The sequence below is a fragment of the Alligator mississippiensis genome, chromosome 6 (genome assembly GCF_030867095.1).
Source record: "Alligator mississippiensis isolate rAllMis1 chromosome 6, rAllMis1, whole genome shotgun sequence".
Lineage (NCBI taxonomy): Eukaryota > Metazoa > Chordata > Crocodylia > Alligatoridae > Alligator > Alligator mississippiensis.
Genome location: NC_081829.1, coordinates 39,542,803 through 39,565,094, shown reverse-complemented (window position 1 = coordinate 39,565,094; position 22,292 = coordinate 39,542,803). Strand labels below are relative to the sequence as shown.

The 22,292-nt window shown below is 40.9% G+C and overlaps 1 long non-coding RNA gene across 4 annotated transcripts in view; it reads left to right on the top strand.

Annotated features, from left to right (window-relative positions):
* Positions 1-22,292, top strand: part of LOC106738346 (uncharacterized) — a 96,598-nt gene that overhangs the window by 32,358 nt on the left and 41,948 nt on the right. For 3 of the 4 annotated variants that reach the window (XR_002093428.2, XR_002093429.2, XR_009463018.1), the window contains exons 4-6: positions 3,841-4,015; positions 16,409-16,511; positions 18,658-18,718. This is a non-coding gene — a long non-coding RNA (uncharacterized LOC106738346). The remainder of the gene's footprint in view (positions 1-3,840; positions 4,016-16,408; positions 16,512-18,657; positions 18,719-22,292) is intronic. The other variant, XR_009463019.1, reaches the window with a different exon arrangement.

Genomic DNA, 22,292 nt, shown 5'->3' with positions numbered 1-22,292 from the left:
CTAGTAAACTGATTTGTGTTTGTGTATGTGCAGTAGCATTCATTAAATGGCATCACTGTTTAGTCTGCATTGCATACACAGTTCCCAAGTTTTCATATATAACCAAATATAACAATTTGTTCCTTACTTTTATATAAAATGCCAACCAGCTGTAGATATACAACTGAGGATAAACTTTACTCTAAATAGCTCTGTATCATCTTGCCTGTAACAATCCTACCACTACTATCTCAGCATAATCAAAAAATAAATCCCCCATCTGTTTACACTAATGCTGATACTGTGAAATAGTAAACAATATTGGACATAGGTTAACAACACTAGATCTTTAACTAGGGAAACATTCACATAATAATTTAACACCAAACTGGAAGTAAGTCAATCCACCAATCACAACTCTTACTTTTAAATAATGATCAATCTTGCCTCACATGTAGGGCTGCGCAAAGCTTTGGATCATGATTCGGATTTGGAGATGATTCAGAGGCTGAATCTATGAAACCAAATCGAATCACGGGAAGCTTTAGGCTTTCCGAATCGATTCAGAGCTTCCAAATCGATTCGGAAAAGATTCAAAGTTTCGGCCATGGGGGATAATGGGGAATCAATGAAATATCTATAACTTTGTTGTCTTTTGGCTGATTCAGATGAAACTTGCAGGGATGGTATTCTCTGCTGAGAGCATGATGTGTGACAAGTTTCAAGGTGATAGGTTTCTGGGAAACTGCAGCCAAGAATTCTGAAAGCAAAACTCATGTCACGTATGTATATTAAGCCACAGGAGGATGAAAACTGCAGGAATGGTAGCTCTTACTGAGGCCACAAAGCCTGAAAAGTTTCAAGGAGATAGGAGCAGGGGTTTGAGGGAAACTTCACCCCAAAATCTTGAAAGCAAAACTCATGTTATGTGTATGTTACACCACAGTGGGGTCAAAACTGCAGCTCAAGCTGCAGACAATCACCTCAAGCTGCAGACAAGCAAAACTCATGACATAGATGACCCTGTGTGTGTGTTAAGGCACAGCAAGTTGAAAGCTGCAGGCCTGCTAGCACCTGCTGAGGCCACAAAGCCTGCCAGCTGTGAAGGAGATAGGTGCAGGGGGTTCCAGGTTCTGGAGCCCTGCACGTCTAGCTGCTGACAGGAAAAACTTGTGACATGGGTGCTTTGGCAACAGTCTCTCTCTTGGGGCACAGGGGTGGGGTGAAACTACTGCAGGCCTGGCTGCTAAGCCCTGCTGCAGCCACAAAGCCTGCCAGCTGTCAAGGATAAAGGTGCTGGTGGGGGCTGGGTTCTGGGGCCCTGCACCCCTAGCTGATGACAGGCAAAACTTGTGAAATGGGTGCTTGTTCAACTGTGTCTGTCTTGGGGTATGGGATGGGCTGTGGGGGGAGAACTACTGCTGGCCTGGCTACTAAGCTACTGTGTTACCAAACAATCATGATTCACTCAGGGACCAGCTCAATACACAGTAGCTAGCTAATGTAAAGAGTTAACAAGCAAGGATTAACACCTACAAAACCACAGATAAGGAGATGAAATAATCAATACAAAGCTGAACTGCTTCTGCTCCAAGACAGAGACAGTCAGTTGCACAAGTACCCATGTCACGAGTTTTGCCTGTCAGCAGCTAGGGGCGCAGGATCCCAGAACCCAGAAGCCCCTGCACCTATTTCCTTGACAGCTGGCAGGTTTTGTGGCCTCAGCAGGGGCCAGCAGGCCTGCAGCTTTCACCCTGCTGTGCCTTAACACACAGTGTCATCTATGGCATGAGTTTTGCTTGTCAGCAGCTTGAGGTGCAATTTTCCGCAAACCCCTGCACCTATCTCCTTGAAATGTGGCAGACTTCATGCTCCCAGAGGCTACCTCCCCTGCAAGTTTCATCCAAATCAGACAAAAAACAACAAAGTTATAGATATTTCATTGATTTCCCATTATACCCTATGGATAAATCTCTGAATCAGCTCCGAAGCTTTGGAGCCAATTTGGCTGAATCGAAGCAGGAAACTGATTTGGAGCTCTGAATTGAATTGCTGGCATCCAAATTAGCCAAATCTGAACCTGAATTGATTAGTTCCCTATTCGCATAGGCCCACTCACATGATATGAGATTCAAAGTGTGCATTGTTGTCACCTCCAAACAGCATTTTTACACACAGAACTATAGTATTTGCAATGCTTTATCATTCTCCATTGGGATCCATTATCATAGTGGAGGGCTGATCCATACCCAATGCTTCATAATAGTACTCCTCTGAACAGCAACCACAAAACCAATGGAATAAATAAATTTAGTGCTCATGAAAAGTTGCTAACCCTAGACAATAATGTCCACAATTTTTCAATAGAGCTGGCACTGAAACAGTAGTGGAAGTCTTGCCAATATGCATCATTGATGTCTTTCCATCTGAGAGGAATTATAAGGTAGTTAGTTCTCTGCTAGGACAACCAAGTCCTATCCATTTCCCCTGCCCTAATCCTGCCCCTCATATGTTAAGTATATGTGATAACTGTTTATTGTATGTGGCTTAAGATGAATTTACCTTACTCTACAGGAGTATTTAAGAAGTGTTATGGCATGAGAGAGTAGAGACTTGTCAACATGGGATTAATTTACTTCCTACAGATGTAATGCTTAAAAAACCTTTTATTACTTATATAAATTTCAGTGTTTGGGTTTATGATTCATATAGAGTGATATGATAAGCATTGTTGCCATCATTCATCTTCTGATGACATTAAGAAGCATCTTTCATTCTGTTTACATGAAATACAAGGTTAATGCTATTTCAAAGACTCTAGGATGCATCTATACATGTGCTTTATTGCAGAGTAGATTAATTGCCTCCTTATTAGTAAAGTGTCATCATGTACATGTGCACTGGTGTTAGGGTGCAGTAAACAAATTAATTCCACAAGATATTACTATTGGGGCCAATATCTTACAATGGAGTAAGTAACTTCACTGAAACATGTGTAGATGGTAACAGGGGCTTGCTGGGGCACAAGGGTGCTAAAGTGCAGGGGCTGCCTGCCACCTAGCCACACAGCTCTATTCTCAGCACCCTTGTGCCCCATCCAGCCCTCTGTTTCCCGATGTCATCACCCAGAGCCTGGGGCTGACCCCCTGTGCCCCGTGCCCATCCAGGGCTGCTCTGCCCTGGTTCAAATTGTTGCTATCCTAAGCGCACATGTAGATGCTATGTGTGGGAGCAGTTTTTTCTGGCTCAAACTGCTTCAGAGTTTATCGCATTGTGTTAATTGCATGTGTAAATACATCCAATGGCTGCATTCACACATGCATGGACTTTTGGTTCCCTGGGAACAATAAGCAGCGGCACAAGGATATGACCAATGTGTCTTATTTTTATCCCATGAAGAAATATGATTACAATTACTTGTCTGCAATTTGTTTTAATAGAAAATTCTGACCTTTGACATATGACACAACCTTGATGGTTTAGAGACCAGAGTTTCAAAACCTTTCTAATTCCAAGTCCAATCTAGTAGTGGCATGATGTCAGAAGACCTAGGATTTTGAGAAGTAACCTCAAGTACCTCTCCTGATTGAAGATCCATCCATATGTAAGCAAACCTCTTAACCCTCATAGACAATTCCAACATCTGAAGTCAAATACCGGTCCAGTGCCCCATAGCCTCATCTAGTCACCATTTGTGCATTTTGACAGGCTCCACTGGAGCTTAGAAATGGCCTAAGTTTTATTAAATTGGAACTATGTCCATCATTCCTAACAGAACTGCACATTGCAGAAACATTTTACTTTATTTCAGATGTTTTGTAGTGACACCAACATCTTATACAATCTCTGTTAATTTTGTAGGCCTTTATTGTGGGTACCCACCCAATATAAGCTGACAGCTTCAGGGTTACATTAAATGACCTTGTTGTTGCCTGTGCCAGAATTGTGAGTGGCTCAAATGGCAGTCTGGTATGTTTGAAAAGGCGGAGTAGCGATGGAGTGTTACAATTGCAAGTTTCCTGCTCCTTGAAATGAGGTAAGTGCTGCTACCATCAGTCTTTTTATTTGGTATTAATATCAAATCATCCTTCAATCCCAAGGATCCTGTCTCCAAAGGTGAAACACTTGTTGATACATATGGTAAGTACTCTTTGAAGGTTGTTGAAGGAGTATCAAGGCACTATAGATGTACTGCAGACTTAGTTTAAGTAATAAACTAAGAGTTTATGGTTCAAGTAATTAAGAACAAATGATAGATCTCAATAATCGTTTATCTAAAGGTTCCCTTTTTACCTTTTCAGAAATTGGGAAAAAAAAACAACCTGTTTTCAGATCCCAATTTAGACCTCTGTCTTAGAACCATTGAGTCCTATAGTTTTGGAACTTAGTTTCCACCTTCCTGGAGGAGCCCAAACTCCTGTTGTGTTTGATAGCCTAACCTTTGGTACCTTGGGAGTGTTTTTTCAGTACCTTCTCAAAGATCTTTAAAAAAACCTCTTTAGCTTGCAAGCCTCAACAGATTCTCACTCAAGTTCTGGTATACGAATCAATATTCCATGAAGGCTGGAATTCAAACACACAGTTGCATATTCTCCAGTCTCATAAATAGTTATTCCTCCAGCCAATAAGCTGAAATAGATGGACACAAGTTGTAGAACCTTCCTAAATATTGTACCACCTGCTTGGGTTGGTGATTTGGGGGCATGATCCAGAAGACACCCAAATACTCATTTTAATCCCTCAGATGAATTGTGTGCCTATAGCACATTAGGAAGAAAGCAAAGTTTAGGCAGGTTCAAAGAGGAATAAGGGATTTTAAGAATGTGAAGTAGGCAGGGGTGTGTGTACTACAGTGTAGAGGGTATATGGATGAAGGGACACAGAAGGATGATGATATCAAGAAGCAGGAAGGATGGAGAGAAGGAATTGAGGGAAAAACCAAAAACAAGAAAGGATACTGGTGAAAGAGGGAAGAATGGGGAAACAGACAGGATGAAGCAAGACATCAATGAGGAAAAAGAAACAGTGAGAGAAAAAGTTGGAGAGAGAAAGAAATACTGGAAGAACGCACATGACAAGAGACAATGCAAAAACAAAAGATATGGCAACAATCATTATTCCCTGAAATATTGTGTCATTAAACCCAGATGGGAAGCAACAACATCAAAATGGATGGCTTTAGACAAAGGATCAAATTACCTAAACTAACAGAGAACCAGGAAAGAAAAGGGACAGTATAAAATGAACTTTGGTTCTTGTCCAAAATAAGAGTGAAAACAATTCTTGAAAACAAGCCTGGCTGCCTCTGCACCATCATTCAGATTTCTACACACAGCAGAATCAATATTAGCCTGAAGAAAAATTAATGGATATAGTGCTATATAGACCTATTGCCTGCTATTCAGTACTGCAAAGGGAAAAAGGAGTAGTCACCATGGGCTACCCCACCATTTTTAAGTGAGGCAGATTGTCTTGAATAAATACTACAGAATCACCACAGAACAAACCTGGTTTCACAGACCTGGAACTGAGTGAAGGATTTTGCAATGAATTGCTTCCAAATTGTTAAATTAAATTAACACAATGTGCTAGGAAAGATCCACTGAAACTTCTACCTCCACAGACACCTAGGTTTGTGGCTCAAATTCAAAACCGCATGCCAAATCAATTTTCAAAATAATATCACTATTATCAATAATATCAATACATTTCCTTTCTCTAAGTATCTTACTAAATTCAATATAATGATGAAATCCTTCCTCCTCCTCCTCCTACAGAGGAAATTCTTTCTTAAAGGAGTTTAGACTCTGTCTAGAATGATCATGAAGTGCTTGATCTTTATCCGAAGGTTTCACAATTTCACTATGATAGAGATTACTCTAACAAGAGGCTGCACAACTCCAAGAAAAGCCATCTTACAGCCTTAAAGGAATACTTAGCCTTTTCCACAGAAGGTCCTTTAAAATGAATAAACTACTGCCTGCATATTGTTTAAATGACCACTTAATTACATAGGGAAGCTCTGCTTATAATGTGTGACAGCACTAAGAAAAATGAGCTCTTTTAAGGATTTTATATACAAAGTGTATAGGCTTTCTAATTTCTGAGATCCCACACAGATCATATTAGGTTGAATTGCAGCAGCAGAGTATTGAAGGGTTGGATGGCCTTTCTGGGTCAGTGTAATTATGTCATAAAATAGTTTGGTTTAAAATATATTAACTAGTTTAAAACCAGAAATTTGCTTTTCCTTATTCTGTTAAAAAAAAACAGTGAGCAATGACCTTTAGATATAATTAGGTATATTTAATTTACGTTTGTAAAATAAAAACTCAGGGTTAAATTATAGGTTATGAATCTAATGCTGCATCTGAATTTCAAATCTCATTTCTACTGTGTGTGTGTATGGGGGGGGAAGGGGTATGAAATGATATTTTAGAGAGACCAATTTTAATTATGAAATTTCAAACTAGGCACTTTTGTGCTCCGAAATCTCCTCAAAGCTTGTCAGGTTAAGGTTCAAGGTTTAACTTTGAGTCTCCCATTCTTATAATGTTGACAAAAAAGCTTGTAAGTGAGGTATGAAATTATGTCTATGGAGTATGAAGGAAAATCTCTTAACTGATTCTAAGTGAAATCAAGAGCATCAAAAGCCAAACAATATATGAGAAAAAGCCATGGCTGCTATCAACTGTATAATATAGATCTCTTAGGGGGTGGAGAATTACTAGGCATGGTCTTTTAAATGGTGTTCAATAGTCATGCTGATAGGCTTGGATCACACACTATTTTTTTCCTCAAAGTTATATTACAAACATTCCCAGCTGGATTTTGGGGAATGATCTTAACAAAGGATATCACATCTGGAGTAAAACTTGCTAGCCTGTAGCATCTTCACATAATTACTTTGCATCGACCTTCTCTCTATCAGTCCAGAAGGCTAGCATGCCCTAGTTAGGAGGAAACCATGACAGATTAAGTTGTCTTTAAGCTTCGTGAATGTCTTTTTCCTAATTTGCTAAAGTCCTTGCTTCTAGTCCTTCAAACAAAATGAATAGATGTTCTGATTTATGAATTATATCAAGTCTAGCTGCAGAGAATGAGAAGAGGGCTAAGTTCTAGTCATTGACACATGCCTTCCAGGTCAGGAGCAGAACAGAATATAGACAGGAGTATCTTCTTATTAATATGGAAAGGAAATGAGTCTGTGTTGAGAAACAATGGAACTGGTGTCAATATTATTTTCTTCTTTTGAATAATCAAGGAGAGAATTTGAAAACAGCCTAATCCCCCAAAATAAATGCTCAAGTGGAATAAAACAGCAAGGATCAGAAAATGCCTGGAAATGATAGAAAACAACTCAAAGGAACGTTTGCAAAGTACTTGAAAGACAAATGTGTGTGTGTGGGGGGGGGGATATCTGCTAACAGGTACTAACATTAGTCTCTGCTGTCAAGAAAGTGGGTAGCCATCTGGATGTAATTGAAGGATAAATCCTTTATATTGCATCACACAGATTCCATGGTGGAAGGATCAACAGCTAACTTTATATATACTGTACAGGGAAAAGGCTTGAACATTAGATTTCGATAATTTAATACTATGCTACTTCCATCAGAATCTAAAATTTGTCTCAATCTGATGGAAAATGTTAGATACATTGTGACACCTTGCTTCCCACTATCTGCTTTTACAGTGACTAGCAGACAGGGCCCTATTCTTGGAGTCACCAGCCCTAATGCTAATATATAATAATTATAGGAAAAGCACAGTGTGGGGCATGGCATATCAGAAGTTATTCTGACATTGCAAACATCCTGAGTTTTAGACGATAGTAGAACCCCTGAAGAAAGTTAGGAACGTAATTGGGCCCTCCACAGATCAGTGTACCAGTTTGAAATTAAGCTAGCATCACAATTTGCCTCTTTCCCTTTTCTGAGAAGTGTGTGTAACAAATGTATCGCAGGGCACACATGCATAACTAAAGAAATTCTCCTTAGGAACACAGAGCAAGCCTGCCTGTGAACAGTCTTTCCAGAAGCTTCTGACTACTTGGTTGAACCCTGCTGTAGAAGCTTCATGTCTAGTTTATTCCCATCCTACTACATCACTAATTATGTGTATAATATAATAATGCTTGCCACTCCAACCCAAAACTTCTGTTTACTGAGCGCTGAGTGACCAAAATGATTCTACCAACAAGGGAAGACATTAAGGCTGAGTACAGAAGTTTAGAAAGCCTGTCAGGGAGGTGCTCTAACATAAAGCACCATGAGTTACAGTGCTATTGAACCCAACAGGCTGGGGGGGGGGGGGGGGGGGCTTGGCGATGGAATGCACTGGCCAAGGCCAGCAGGTGGCGGTGCTCCAGTAAGCACCCTTTCCTCCTCAGCCATGCCCCCTGCCAGTGGGAAATGGTCAGCAACAGCTTGGGTAGAGGAGGAAGGGACAGAGCCCCCCCACTGCACAGCCCCCGAGCTACCCCTGCTGGATCAGGCCCATATGGCAAGGGAGCTCCCTTTTCCCTACCCCGTGCAAGCCTCTTAATAGTGGCAGCCTCATGGCTTCCATTCCCCGTGCTAGGGTGGGAACAGGAAACAGAGTTCCCCCCCTCCCCTCCCCCGCCTTGCCAAGACCCCAACAGGGGTAGCTGGGCCAGCCCCATGAGGGGGGTGGTGTGCGTGCGTGCGTGCCCGCCCCCATGTGCCCATGCATGCCTGCCCCCACACGTGTGCCTGCCAGCACCCATGCCTGCATCCACATGCACATTGTGTTATGGCTATAAAGTGCTTTTGAGGGTCTCATGTGAAAAATGTAACCCTAGTACATAACCCTAAGTGAAGATTTTATTTTTTGGTCTGAGCCAGAGCCTTTAGCATTTTCATAAGATACCTTATTTTCTTGTTTATTGAAATATCACCACTGAATTATTCTGACTTACTAGAAGTGCAATTCCTTTCAAATACTGACCAAGCCTTTTTGAACATCCTTCATAGGGATGTCCAGGTGAATGTGTATTTTTGACCTTTCCAGGTGCAATAGATAAGTTGACCATGCAAGCATCTCCTTAACTGAAGGGCTGGAAGTTTCTTCTGGCTCTCTTAACTCCACTTCTCTGCTGGGTGACATTCAGCATTTCAGGGATTGTGATTGCTTTTCAGAAGCAATATTTTGGAGACTAACCTGGGCCTGGCCACTACTTTGAGGCAATAAGCCAGAACAGTCCAGGAAAACTGTGCATACTGTGAAGAACAAATACTCAGATCTGTCCCAGCTTCTTTGTTTTGCTCATTATCTCTGCATATGGAAAGATCTTTCTTAACTGCAGATCTTCAGGAGTGTCATCCCTTAAAACAATGCTGAATAAATCCTTAAAGATGTTACTGTAGTCATCACTTACCTATCCTAGGCCCTGGAAAAAATTCTGGGTACTTTATACTGCTGTTAATGTTGCTGGATGAAATAGTTAATCATCCACACAGGGGACCACTTTTATCCATAGGTATATATTATTGTTTTTAGGTGCATTATTATTATTACTTAGATTTATACCCTATCCTATCCAGAAAAACTCAGAGCAGATTACAATAATAACCCCCCCCCCCCCCCCCCAAATAAGAAAAGTACAAAAGACTTTGGAATCAATGCCCTAAAATTTTAAAGCTCTACCTCAGCACACCCATTCCTATTTTGGAGCAAAATGTTCTGGGATATCCATCCAAACCCCATTCACAGTGTTAACTTGATAGCATTATAAATTATACAAGTGTCCTTGTGGATGTAATTAAACCAGATGGCATAGCAAGATGTTGGAGATCCCAAGAATCTACATAAAATCTTAGCAATTCATGGCGAGACAGGGGTGAAATGTAAGGAATTATCTTACATTTAAGTGCCATGAGAACCATGTTAACTTCCAGGAATTATGGATAGAGTAATGGCTTTGGAATATTTCATTTTTTGCAGAGTGACTTAAGAATTTAAAATTACATATAAATATATTCATCCTGGAATCCTTTTGGTCAATAATAGAAATCAGACACTGTACCCAATTTTGCATTCAGAAACAAAACTTTAACTCCTATGAGTTAGAGAGACTGCAATGGAAATCTTGGTTTTCTTTTCCATGTCTCTGGAAAAATGTGTAGGATCCCCTGTGAGTCACTGTCTAAAATTTGCATTCAAGTTTCCCAGTATTGGTTTAAGCTTTCTGTTTTGCACAGTTTTCATTTGCCATAGTATAAATGCAGGAAAAACAGAGAACTGGTCTTATGTTCTCTGTGTATCAGGCAGAGTTTAGAGTAATAGAAATGCTATCTGCTGTCACTTGTCTCCACTCTACAAATACTCCCAAATATAGTATCATCCATCTCACTCTGCATGGATGAAATTTGAGATAATTAAAAGTCAATGACAGTGAGAAATCCAGTCACATGTGCAATTATTTGCTATCAGTTTGAGAGCAATACTGACAGTAACTTGTCTAATGACTTGACCTGGGAGACTAAAAATCCACTGTTTCTGTACATAGTTGAGGCAGTGGCTGGAAAGCTATGAGATTAATTAGAACTAGATAAGGATGTGAAGCTTTTCAGTATAATATTTTTAAGGGTGATATAACCATTTTTCTAGAATAAGTTATTTAGCACTCAGTGGGAAGAGACCATTATTATTATTAATAATTTGTATTATAACCAATCCCAGGTGCTGATCAAACTATAAGCTTTGTTGTGTCAAGGGTTAGTCAGATAAAAATGAAAAACCAGTACCTGCCCATATCAGCTTCCATTCCAAGTATGAGAGAAACAGATAAAATATGGGAGAAATAAAATAACATTCTTCCCATTTTAAAGATGGGAAAATAAACCACAGACAAAGTAAATTGCTGAAGATATTAGAGAAAGTCTGTGATAGTCAGAAATTGATTCCAGATCTTCTGGGTCCCAGTTGAGTGTCCTCACATTTCTATGCCTGTCATTTTATAGGGACTATGCTTAAAACTTGCAATCATCCATGTAGCTAACTGTTACTTGGGGCAACTGGTATTTAAACTGGCCTGTCTTTCTTGCTGTACTTTCACCCCATAAATAAAGAGTGGCCAAAAAGGTGGGCCAAGACATTAGTAAACCTTATTATTTTCAACTTTCTAACATAACTACTATGCTTTTACAAGTAGTGCGACTACTTTGAGGTACTGGGCACATCTACATGTGACACTATGTCACTGTAGCAATGCACTATGGTAATATAGCTCATTGTTACGGTAGCGTAGCATTGGCAGGCACATTGACACCAGTGCTACGTCATTGTAGTGATGAGCTACCTTATAGCGCATCACTATGGCAACGTAACTGCTCTAAATAACCATGCACTGCTGGGATTGTGTGGTAACAGCTGGTACTGTGCTGTCACTTAGTACTTCCTAAAGCAAGTATTAAATGATGGTGCAGTAACAGCAGTGCCATGGGGGGGCATATAAACATGCCACTGGGTATTATATTTTCTTTCAAAGCCATCACAAGCCATTTTCTTAATTATATAGTAGATGTACCATCAGAATTATGAACAAGTCTGCATTGAATCACAGAAAGTCTTTTTATTTATTAAGACATACAGGCCATCTGTTAGGGTAGCTTGTCATATTTTATGCTTTAAAGTTGCATCCATTTATAGAGTGGTGAATTTATTGTTGAAAATGTGTTTACATTTAACCTTATTTAATTGTTGCTTAAATTCTGTATAGCCCCATTGTTATCTGAACTTTTTATTTTGCCAGTGCCTGCATTATCAGCTAGCCTTGCCTCTTGCAAACAGCTTATGCCCTTCAGTTTGCTTGCATGATGTTTCTTTCCTTTTCTATCACTGTAAGAAGTTTTTCTAATACAACATAGTAATAGTTTTGTTGCCAGATTTGTTGTCAAGCCTGAAACTCACCCAGTTGAGTCTGGGAGAGCCCCGCTGCCCAACACATTGAGGTAGGATGCCAAGAGGCGTGGGACTCTTCTGGCAGGGTCTGGACAGATGATGTGGCTGAGGAAGCATCGGGGGAGGGAGATTCACTTGGCAGGGTCCTGAGCAGGCAATGCTTCCCCAGCACTCTGGAAGGAGCTCTGGGAAAAGGTGTTAAGCTCCCATTCCTGACCCAAGGAATATGTGACCTGAGGGCCTCTGCTGATTGCTCCCAGGAAAGCCTGGGAAGCTTAAAGAGAGAACACTGGGAGAGGCGTTCAGTGTGGAGGAGAGGAGGAGACACTGCAGCCAAACAGACAGAGAGAGGGAAGGGCTCTGCCAGAGCCAGAATTAAGCCAGATGAACCCGTGTGAGATGCCAGGGAGACTGCGACCCTGAGTATGAAGCCAATATGATCAGTGGAATAGATAAGTGCAGCCAGATGGTAGGGGGCTTGCAGGTGTACAATTCAGTTAGGGAACCTGGGGACCACCAAGAGGAAGAGTACCTCAATGAAAGAGTGTTAAACTTTCAGGAGAGAGGGCAGGAAGAGGCAGTGAGCCTCAGAAGGTCTGAGACTGTTCCGGAGAAAGGAGTGATTTGTCTGGAGTAACTGAAGTCAAAGAGCCTGCAGGCTCAAGCAGCTACCAATAGTAGAACTGGAGCCCAAAACAGGCTCAGAAGTTTTTCTTCTATTGTATAGTTCTGTAATCCCAGACTAGGTAAACATCGTAGGGGAAAGACTGACCCCCTGCACACCTGAGTTCAAAGTAATCAAATCAGAGAATCAACATCCGAGACATCCGAGTGTGAACCCATGGGGCTGGCAGGCAGAAAAAAACATTTCCCAGGGATCTGCTGACCCCAGAGAAAAAGAATATAACCACAAGCTGAGTTTAGATACCCAAGATGAGGCAGCTCTCACAGAGGCATGACCATCCCTCTCTCCTGAGGCCTGCAGCAATCTGAGACAGAGGGGACCTGAGCGCCAGCAATTTGCACTCAGTGCCAGTGGGAAAAGACGACTCATCACCCAAGTGGAAGTGGGCAGGGTGTAGGGGTGGAGGAGCCCTGCGGAAGACTGACCTCATCCGTACGTTCATAATCATGAGAGACCATCCATACTCCCAAAAAATAACTTGATATCAAAGACATGGCAGGAGAGAGGAAGAGAAGATGAAGTAGAGGTCTCCATGATTTTAATGGTGGAGAGTAGCAGATAAGTCCACAGACTCACAAGCTCAAATTAACTGAACTTGGCACTAACCAGCAGAATCAGAGGGATGAAATGATTGGATATGTTAATGAAAGGTAATAAGGGAAACCAATGGACAATGCTCAAAGTAAGAATCCAGAAAGAGGCCAAATTAAGAGGCATTCTCATGGGTCTGTTGAGCAAAGGAATATGCTGACAGGATAAAATATGAACAATATGCTGACAGCAGAGAGACAGTCCAAAAGCAAAGAGTCATTGAAGGACTGAAGTTAAACACTGACATTAACAGGATGTCATCCCTCACAGCAGACTTGCCTGGAGATAATTAACTGAAACCAGAAGTCCACAGTGAAAGAGGGAACTTGAATATCTTGAAAATAACTTCTACGCCTGACTATGAAACTTTAGCTCACTGTCATGTTTTTCTTATTCATTTTTATATAAAGGATTTTTAAACTGAATTTTAAAATTGCACTACAGATAATTAAAATTAACTTTACTCAAATAGTACATTTCACATTGAATTTAGGGCATATTAAAAGTTGTGGGACTGACATTACTTGAGAGAAAAAAAAATCAGAGCTTGAAGTAGAGCTCTGCCACTGTACCTCAAAGCAGAGCTTCATCATATTGAACAGCTAATAAGCTTTAAGTCCAAGAAAAAACAATACCATACTAATATAATCTCTGGTATCTTCACTTAAACCCTGATTCAGCAAATCACAAAAGCATGTGCATAACACATTATTCAGCAGGAACTGGGCTGGAAAGAATAACTTTTACACAACTCACTTAACAGACTTTGGATAAGGAGCAGCTTTTAAAACTGTCCATTTTGACAGAGCCAGCTGCTGGGATAGGGGAGAAGTGATAAATGCCCTTAATTACAATAAATCTCCTGAATCATCTAGTATGAAATCTTACCGTTCATTCATTGTAGTAAATGTTGCTATAATAAAGGTGAATTTGGAGACAGTTTAGAATTTGAAAGCCAAGGATGAATCTGATGCTACCTAATGAATTTTCTTTGCATAATTGTTGTTTGTTTCTCTTTGCAAAGTAAAACCTGGACATTTTAATTTTGATGGACGGGTGATACAAATGTCATATGGACATCCTGGAACCTTTCTCCTTCCATTCAGATCCAATTTGGTTTTAGTGGAAGAGTGTAGGAAAGACTGATGCTCTATGAAAAACACTTTGATGTTTATTTTCTCATTTTCTAATCCCTATTAAGGTCACTGGTAGCATGATAGTTGCAATGCCCTTGTAATGAGATGAATTAATAGTGAAAACTGATCATGGGGTGTCCTTAACTGGCCACTAGAGGAGCTTCTGGTGGTGTAGAGAATCCTGTATGTTTGTTTCCAGGTTGAGCTTCTAGCCAGAGGAAAGGAGGCATAGCTGAACTTTTCTTATGCCCCATTTATTTCCAGCTATCATTTCATCAATGTAAGACTGTTAACAGCTGCACAATTTAAAGCAGTTCATGGCATAGTGTAGGTCACTGAGCTGTTACCTTTGTTAATATTTGTTACCAAGTGGGCTTGTCTACATGTGTATTTACATGTGCCTAAACTTAATGTGCTTTTGCTTAGGGTACATTAAGACTATTGAGGTGTGAGTCTGCATGTAGACATGCTAATGCACATTAAGATACATTAACTTTAGGCACAAATAACTAGGTCACATTAGAGCATGTGCAGATACACTAATGCCCATTAACACGGTGTGTATCCATTAACACACACCATGTTAATGCACATTAGCATGTCTATGTGTGCGCTAATGTGACTTAGCTATTCATGCCTAAATTTTATACCTGCTTTATGCATTAAGGGCCTACACATGTAGACATGCCCAGTGAAGGGCAGAATACCCAACTCAATCCCAAGGGGAGGATGAGCTTTCCTTAAGATAGCAACAAATATATCATGATTTTTACATCCATGCTAGGTATATGTAATTCCAGTACAATCTTTCTATGGTGTCAGTGGACTTTTGATCCACTATTTAGTACTAGATGGAGTCCATAATGATAGGCACTTTGAAGTGAAAAGGATACTACTGTTGACTACCTAAACTATAGGCCCACTGGGATGAAGACTACTTTATATACAGTGGGCTATTGCTCTCTTACTGGAATCTGTAGGAACCACCACAATAATCATAGTTTTCACTGTACAGTTAAGAGGTCTGAAATATAAAATATAATGGGAAGAGGTAAGAAGCTAAACTATCTGCAATACAACATACTTTTATGTTCTGCATGGAAATGATAAATTTTGTGAACCAAATGTCAAAATGTAAGTCAAGAATTTTCAGTCTTGACATTACTTTATCACTTTTGGAAGAAGTCCTTTAAGGTTTTGCAAATAAGCATGTAAATATTTCATGTAGACAAGGTTCCTTGGGCGAATCTGATATCTTTTATTAGACCAACACAAATAGTTGGAAAATAATTATTAAGGAAGCTTTCGGGTTCAAAGACCCTTCATCAGGCTGAGGAAGTTTCAGCAGTTGGTGTGTGCTCTTCCTGAATGGAACAAAAAGTAAACAAGCCAGCGGCCAGGCTGGTATGCATACAAGACAGGTAGTCAGTGAAAATGTAGATTTAGGAGTCAATGGGTGAGAGACAGGCTTGGGCAGGGGGGTTGGAAAGAGAGAGAAGGGGGATGAAAGTGGATAGATACCTGGGGAGTCAGATGCCAGGCAGGTTATAATGTGTCATAAATCCAATGTCTATTTTTAGTCCATGCTTTTTAGTATCCAGGAGGTTGATGAAGTGGAGTTCATAGGCTTGTCTCTGGGAAGTGTTCTGTAAGCTTCCTTTGAGGATCAGGACTGAGAGACTGGAGACAACCTACACCCCTGTAATATTTCATGTATTCATTTACCTATTTAATTATACCTACATGCTAAAAAGGATGCTTATGTAGACATCATTTGTCAGGACCATTATATAAATATTTAAATGGCAGATGTTCAACGTCTCTTTGAGAAGCACTCCCAGCTATTGCTTTAGATGCAAGCATAATAGAAGAGACAATAGAAATGTACTTATATGCTGAATAATAAAATAGATTCTTTTATTTATAGCCTATGTAAACCTTAGTTTGTATTACATAGCTCCTTATAATCTCTTAAAATGCTGAACTCATTAAAATATAATTAATGATTATATCCACCTGGTAAATATCACAAGATAAGCAGACTGTACTATTATTTTGGTAACAAGATTTTTCTTTATTGCTTTCTGTATAGGCAGGAAAGGGGGTACTGAGAAGAGCCTGGAGAGACAGGAGCGTGAAGTAGTTACCTTCCTCACAGTGGGGAGCTGCCATGATGAGAAGGACCAGCCCAAAAGGTTAAGAAACACATGTTCCTTTCAGACTAGGAGAAGGGGCATTGGTGTTGACACTTCAGGCCCCAGAGAAGGCCAGAAAGGAGAGGAGTCAAGACAGATGAGTGAGAACCAGAAGTGGCCAGAGCTGTCAAGCTCCCAAAGAAGACAGGAGATAAGGAACCAGGTTCTAGGAGAAAAGCAGCTGGGGAAACCCTAGATGTGTGCAACAGGGGACTCTTTCATTGCCAGTCTGCCATTGGCCCACCCACCTGTTACTGGACCCACACCCACCTCCTTTCCTGCCACACCTTGTTGTTTCTTAATTGGATCCAATTAGGCAAGAGGCTGCCCATTCTTGCCCCGATGCCAGGGGGTACTATCTGGGGCTCCATTCCTCTCTTACACTTCAGCCCAAACCTTGCAGATGGCATCCAAGTGACATAATGCTCCCAGCCTACAGCTGGACCAAGCTTAACCCTCATTGTCAGGCCTCAGATACACACATTCATACTTCTTTCCTCTCACTAGGCCTCTCATGCTCCACCCCCCTTCACAGGGTCTTTTTCATGCATTGACAACTTATACCACCTTGCTCCCTCTCAGAGTGGGCCCCTTCAGCCATAGACTTTATCTAGTGCACACCTTGGGTGGCAGACATACCATCTTTTGGGCCTCTCCCATGACCCTCACTGGGGTAATGGCCAGCTAATAATCCAAACAGGGACAAGCTTGCCCTGGCCCATCCCCAGGGCAAGCAAGCAAGCAAGCGCACACACACGGCTCCCAATCCTTTCGTTTCCCCCTCACTAGGGCTCCACCTCCCTACCCCTGCTCTGGGGCCTACCTTTACTGGGGATCTATATCTTCCACTCCCTCACTGGGGCTACAGGGCTTCCATCCCCAGTGGGGGCTCAGGTGGCCATAGCCATGCCTGGCCTCAACTGCTACCTACAGTGATGTGAAGGCTAGGGGTTATTGAGGCACCCCAACCCATCTTCCACCAGGGTGGTAACTGGTATGGCATTTTCCTGGAGGCTCCTGCACCACTGGGAGCCTGACCAGGCCATCCACTCCCAGCAGGGTACAGTTTTAGGTCATGCTTAGGACCCAGAGCCTCCTTTTCCTACCTGAAGATGTTCCATTCAGCAGTTCAGTCAGGCAATGTTTCTGCCTGATCTGGCAACAGCAATCTTCTCTGTTTATATAGGCAGCCACAGCTCAGCCCTTAAAGTGCCAGGCACCAACAGTGGCCTGCCATAATGTGGAAAGCAGATAGCCTGCCAGGAAGCAGGCTGACAGAATGGAGTGACTGCAACAGCAGCTGGAGGCAGGAAAGAGACTATAAAAGAAAGAAGTGGCAGGGAGTCTTGGAGGGGCCCTGCCCTGTTATTCCCATCTGGGTTTTTCTTTTCTCTTGGTTAAGATTATTTTTCCTTTTTTGTCTCTCCTTTTCCTCCTGAGCTGTGTTCCTTTAAAAAAAAAAAAAAAAAAAGAAAGAGGAGAGAGGGAAGATAGCTAGTCTGCCCTAGGGTGGGACTGTTAAAGTAAAGCCAGTCCTCAGGAAGATGCTGGTACCAACCAAAAAAACCCAAACATGTTTGATTATTAACTATATTAACATGCAGTGTGCCCTGCTATATACCCCCTGCCCTGGTTTTGTTTTTCTGGCATGCCAGCACTCTGGCACCTTACACAGTAGATATTGTGGGATTTTTGGCACTCTGGCCAAAAATGTTGCCTACTCCTGAGCTAGAAGTTCGTACACCACTACTATGGGCTGGGTCACCTGGTAGTGAATCAGTTTTTAGAAAAGGAATAAGGGTTTTGTGGCAAAATAAGTGATAAAGAAGGTTTCCATGACTTTAGGAAGTTTGAAAATCTCTGGATTTCAGGTGATGAAACTCCTCTTACTTCACAGACCATCACCAGTTATAAATGCATGCCATTCAGTTTTCATTCCTGTGTATGCTGTTTTATTCTCCTCCTCCCCCTTTTGAAATTCTGCTCTTGGTTTATTTAATTTCTGGCCTGAATAATGAAATTACTGCACATGAAAATCAAATGTAAATGTATTTTAGCATTTTAAAAATTTGGAATCAGAATCTATATTCATAATAGAAACCTGTTGTTGATTTTTAAATACAATGTTCTCATTTTTCTTATGCAGAGCCTTCAAGTGATGCTGCAGTCTACTTCTTCCTAACATCAGGAGACAGACCAATTAAAATGTTAAGTATCTAATTCCAAGCCTGCATTTTATTCCTTGTTTTTCTCCTCCCTTTTCCTATCAGGTACTGTAACTTAAAAATTGACTGGAATCTAAGGTGGCATAAGACTGTGTCAACTTCATGCTCTTTGCTTGAGATGATGGCCAGATAGGGGCCTTCCTAGTACAATTGTGGGCCTATGATATTGTCATGGCTCTGAGTGATTAGTGTGCTGGAATCTGAGAAGTACATCTTTTTAGGAGATAAATTGAGTGGACAGCAGATGAACCATTATTAAATTTTTCCTAATCTGTTTTAATTTACATATGTACAAATTCCTGCGGATGGGCATTATAGACAAGGTTTGAAAAGGAAGAACAGCCAATTTGCAGCATTTCTTTCCTCCAGCCCAGATGAGAATCCACTTGCTCTCTCTCACACTTATAACCCTTTTATGGGCCAGATCCTCAGATTGGGCATATCTGACTTCAGGGGTGCAGCACCAACTTGTATCAAACTGAAGATCTAGATGCATTTTTTTCTTTAAAATCTTTTCTATAAAATCATATTGGAATGAAAGTGATCATCAATCACCTTTTTTCTACTTAACCCATTTTCATTATTTGTCATTTAACCTTTTTTTAATTTGCAGAGATGTTCTTTATGCACTTTTTTTTTTTTTTAAATTGGCAGTATTACTCAGAGGTAGAGGATTTATTTTCATTAGTAATTTTTGGAGTATTGATGTGTGGTAGGTAATAAGGTCTCTTTCAATAATGAGGGCTGTTCTGTCATAAATAAGCTAAATGCAAGTTGATGAGCAACCATTAAACTAAATCATTCATTGTTCTTTGTCATCATGAGTAGTTCATGGGTAGAGTGTCTGACTAGGAACTGAATCTGGATAAGGTCTTTTGGAAGAACTGAAGTTTACATGGTTCTATTATTTCTGCACAATAACAGAGAACCTGTAAGCCAGGAAGATAAATGAGTATTTTCCTCCTAGTAGTTTAGGTTAGGCTGTATTGAAACACCCTCAATGTCAAAGGACTGTTTCCCATTCATTTCAAATAGATTTAGGTACAGAAGTGAAAAACCTCTAACCCCATCTCCTCCCTCTTCCTCAGACAGAAGGACACTGTTGCAGTGGAATTGTGACATCACCGTGCCTGAAAATAAACAGGCTGGAATAGTGAAGTCACTCAGGGCACTATGTACACTCTGCAGGGAGTTTTTCATAAGGTGGGACTTTGGACAGAGCCACAGAATATTGCACTGCATGAAACCTTCAGCTTTTTTGGGGGGGGGTTGTTTGTTTGTGGGTTTTTTTGGGGGGGGGGTTGTAGATTCAACACTATGTACATAGAGCCTGTTTGAGTCACTGGGATGAAGATGGCAGCCATGGATCCCTTCTTTCCCTGTCCCGAGTTATGTAGAATGGGCACTGGAAATGTTTTTTTTATCTACGTTTTGCATTTCCTGGTATCAGAAAGGGTCAGATTATTATTGCTGTTGTTGTTGTTATTATTATTATAGCAGCTGCGTCACTGATTTATTTTCCATTTTCAAAGAACAATTAATCCCCAGAAGAGTATTGCTGCTCTAGAGAATACAGTAATATGTTGCCGATTCCTCTGGGGAATAGTGCAACATAATAGCATTTCAACAAAACACATAGCACTATTTAAGATACTACATAGAAATAAAGCCAAGCACTTTTTCAGTCCATTTTTCAAAATGTTTGCAATTCCTTATCAAGGCAGAAAAACAATAAATATTAAGGAAAGAAAATTAATCTATATCCAGTGCATTTTATTAAATAAAATATAACAAAAAAAAAAAAAAGTCGTGGCAGGTATGTAGAATTCCGACAACCATTTTTGTTGTTTGTCACCGTTTCATTTCCTTGGTTGAATGCTAAAAAGAACTTTGGAAATTGCAAACTTGAAGCAATAATGCTTACAGTTACATATCTAAAAATTATATTCAGAATGCTTAATGGTGTGCTGTAGCAAAATGTTGTTGCAAAGATATAACCTTCTAACATCTCTTTCAGTGTATGTGAAGCTCTGGACCGCAATTTGGATTCAGAAAAGATTTGGATGCCAAATCAGCATGTCCAAATCAAATCGCTGGCTGTTTTAGGCTTTCTGAATCAATTCAGAGCTTCTGAATCGATTCAGCAGTTCAGAGGGCTGTCTGTATGAAGAAACAGAAACTTAAGAGGGAGGAGGAGCAGGGGGTGGGGAAGACTGACATGTCTAGTTGGCTAGTAAGCAAGATTTCTCTCTGACCGCCTTTCCAATTACGGTGTCTGGGGGAGGGACATAGTACCAGCTTACAAAAGGCACAGCAAGCCTGCACACAAAGGCTCTTATGCTGTTTCTGTCTGGGGAACAGCGTGAGAAAGGTACTGTGCACTGCCTGGCCTGCTTTATAGTCAGGAGTTGCTACTTCCCTGCTCCTTTTTGTTGTTAAGAAGGATTGGGTAGGATTTAGCTTTGCTTAGCTTAGCATTCTTAATACTATTCAGTTCATTTATTTCAATCTATATTTGCTTTTTCTTTTTGTAAACTTCGAACAAAGAAAGCTCTGTTTTCTCTGCCAGCAAGATCCATCACTGTGCAGGGAGGCGCGCACACACACACACACACACACAGAAAAATCAGATACTCATAGGAGAAGAAGAGAGTCAGATTACATATAGTAGTTGTTAGTTATTAATATTATTATTGTTAGTTTACACAGAGACTGAAGACAACACAGAAGTCAGATTCAGTTTGAGACTAACACAGAACTCAGGGTCTTAGGAGAAGGAGATACATCATCTTAAGTACATATTACAACAGTAGTAGTCATGCATTCACATTAATAGAACACCACAGAAGAAGACACCATATATAGTTATTAATAACCAAAGAAGAGTCCAGCACACTCATGGAGCATGGAGGGAACAACAGAGGGGGAAAAAAAAAAAAGAACAGGCAGAGTCATCCTTCACATTCATAACTCACACTAAATAAATACATCACAGAGGAGAAGACTGGCAGACAGACATCACACACTTTTTACATAGTTCTTAATACTTATTATTACTGAATCAAACAATCAAAGAAGAGTCCAGTGCACATACGCAACACAAAGTGAGTAGTGTGTACACCCCCCACCCCCTTTGGCAGCACAGGAAAGATTAATATGAAGTGTGCTGGAAAGGCAGGTGCTAGGTCTTCTGGCAGGGGAGGGAGAAGAGATAGGGGGAGAGCTACAGCTGCAAGTTCCCCCTTGCCTCAGATAGACACATTCTCTTCCCAGACAGCCATAACATTTGTGCTGCCAGTGGAAGCAAGGATGTGGGAGCAGTGTCTGCACCTGACATCCCTGCACCTGCATCACCTCCCCTCAGTCCAGAAATAGGCACCAGCAGTGGAAACATTGTCTCCTCCACCCCAATGTCATCTCTCAGCATGAGACTCCAAGTGCCAGAGGAGGAGCTGGAGCTGGAACTAGGGATGCTGAGCGCACTAGCTCAAGCAATTCTGGGGACTGAGGAGGAATCTGAGTTTGTGCTTCACACCCCTCAAATTTCCCCTAAGCC